Source organism: Portunus trituberculatus, chromosome 13 (genome assembly GCF_017591435.1).
Source record: "Portunus trituberculatus isolate SZX2019 chromosome 13, ASM1759143v1, whole genome shotgun sequence".
NCBI lineage: Eukaryota > Metazoa > Arthropoda > Malacostraca > Decapoda > Portunidae > Portunus > Portunus trituberculatus.
The window spans coordinates 6,359,281-6,361,780 of record NC_059267.1 but is presented as its reverse complement, the minus strand read 5'-3'; the positions used below and the strand labels follow the sequence as shown (position 1 = coordinate 6,361,780).

The following is a 2,500-nucleotide window of genomic DNA, read 5'->3' as shown; positions in this document are numbered from 1 at the left end:
TACACTACTACATATTACACACACACACACACACACACACACACACACACACACACACACAGACAGGCAACAGTGGCACTGCCTAATGGTACTAACACTCGTTATTAGCATTACCATTATCATTATTACTATCACTTAATATCATTACTATTATCACAATTATTATTATCATTATTATCATTATTATTATCATTATTATTATTACTATCATCATTATTACCATTGTTACTATTATCATTATTGTTATCATTTTCATTAATATAATTTCTATTATTAGCATCATTATTATGATCATAGAAGAACAAAAAAGAGAGAAAAGAGAAAGAAAATATGAAAGGAAAGGCAAATGTGAAAAAAAACAGCATCACATACATTCCTATCACTTTTAATAAAAGAAAAATCATACAAACACACACACACACACACACACACACACACACACACACACACACACACACACACACTCTTCAGTCCAGCCAGCCAGGATCACCACCACCACCACCACTATAATGTCTTCTCCTCCTCCTCCTCCTCCTCTTCTTCCTCTGACCGCCCCATAAGTCACCTCCGCGATGCCTGATGGTCGATAACTAGGCTTACGAGGCTGCAGACGGTGTGTGTGTGTGTGTGTGTGTGTGTGTGTGTGTGTGTGTGTGTGTGTGTGTGTGTGTGTGTGTGTGTGTGTGTGTTTAGTCTTTTCTATGCAACTTTCTTTCTTTTTTTTTCCATATATAACACTCACCCATACCATACCCACTTACCCACCTCGCTATATCCACCTACACCCATACACGAACCCACAACCCATACCCACACCCATACCCACTACCCACACCCACCCATACCTGCCTTTCTATTTCCTTCCGTTGGTTCACGATTCATTCATTTCTCCTATTCATTCATTCATTGAGTTCCATTCTTCAAAACCTCTTCCTTTTCCTCTCTTCTCCTCCTCTTCCTCTTGAATGGGGTAGGTATTTGTGCCTTCCTCCCTTTCTCCCTTTACCCTCAATGGCTGGAGGAGGAGGAGGAGGAGGAGGAAAGGAGGATGAAGAGGAGGAGGAGGAGGAGGAGGAGTAGTTTCTGTGTGGTTGAATTGATTAAGCTAACTTTTCCTTCGTCTTCCCTATTGAATCTTTTGTCCTCACCCCTTCAGAGGAAAAATTATAGGAAAACACTACACAGGAGGAGGAGAAATGAAGGGGGAGAGTCTGTTACGCAAGGAGGAGGAGGAGGAGGAGGAGGAGGAGGAGGAGGAGGAGGAGGAGGAGGAGGACAAGGTATTATGGTTCTGGTAACTTGACACTCGTTGGGTCCACGCGCCGGTGTAGACAAAGTAGAATCAAGGTAATCACATCTCTCTCTCTCTCTCTCTCTCTCTCTCTCTCTCTCTCTCTCTCTCTCTCTCTCTCTCTCTCTTACTTTTTATCTCTATCTCTCAGGTAAGTATTGGAAGAGAGGAGAGAAGGAGGAGGAAAGTTTCGTCAGAGGAAAGAAAAAGAGAAAAGAGAAAAAAGAAAAAGAAAAGAGGAGAGACAGAAATAAGATACAGGAGAGAAAGAAAAGGAGAAAAAGAGAAGAAAAATGGAAGAGTCCAGGAATAAGAAAGAGAGATGGAAAAATGGAGGAAAAGTGAGAGAGAAATAAGAGGAGAATAGAGAGGAGGAGGAATGCATGAGAAAGGAGATAAAAGAAGAATGGAAGGAGAGGAGGGAGAAAGAGAGAAAGAGAGGAAAGGAATGAAAAACGACAATATGATAATGAATGGAAGAAGATGAATGAACGAATAGAAAAGGGAAAAATAAGTAAAGAATATGGAGAGAGAGAGAGAGAGAGAGAGAGAGAGAGAGAGAGAGAGAGAGAGAGAGAGAGAGAGAGAGAGAGAGAGAGAGAGAGAGAGACAAAGACGCACAAAAGAATAAAAATAAGAAAGAAAAGAAAAGGAGAGGAAGGAGAGAGAGAGAGAGAGAGAGAGAGAGAGAGAGAGAGAGAGAGAGAGAGAGAGAGAGAGAGAGAGAGAGAGAGAGAGAGAGAGAGAGAGAGAGAGAGAGGAAGTTAGGAGGTCTAGTGTGGGTCTATGGTTTGAGGGAAGGAAGGAAGGAAAGAAGGAAGGAAGGAGGAGGAGGAGAGGAGGAGGGAGGAGGGAGGGAGGAGGAGGAGAGGGAGGGAGGGAGGGAGGGAGGGAGGGAGGGAAGGAGGCAAAATTCAACACCTCAAGATCAGGTAGAGGAACCGAAGAACAACAAGGGCGTGTGTCTGAAGGTAAACACACTCTCTCTCTCTCTCTCTCTCTCTCTCTCTCTCTCTCTCTCTCTCTCTCTGATCTACTTATCGTTCTATTCATCTTTGTTCTTTATATTTCATTATCTTCCTCTTTTTCTCGTTTTTTTCCTCCTCCTCCTCCTCCTCCTCCTCCTCCTCCTCCTCCTCCTCTTCTCTAGTGCAGGTAATTATCTTCTGCCACGCACACACATATCTTCCTTCTCTTCTCCACATTTTT

At 42.9% G+C, this 2,500-nt stretch overlaps 1 protein-coding gene across 1 annotated transcript in view; it reads right to left on the bottom strand.

The window, feature by feature from the left end:
* LOC123503220 (zinc finger protein ZIC 4-like) overlaps positions 1 to 2,500 on the bottom strand; it is a 27,989-nt gene that overhangs the window by 906 nt on the left and 24,583 nt on the right. The gene's annotated exons all lie outside the window — the stretch shown is intronic.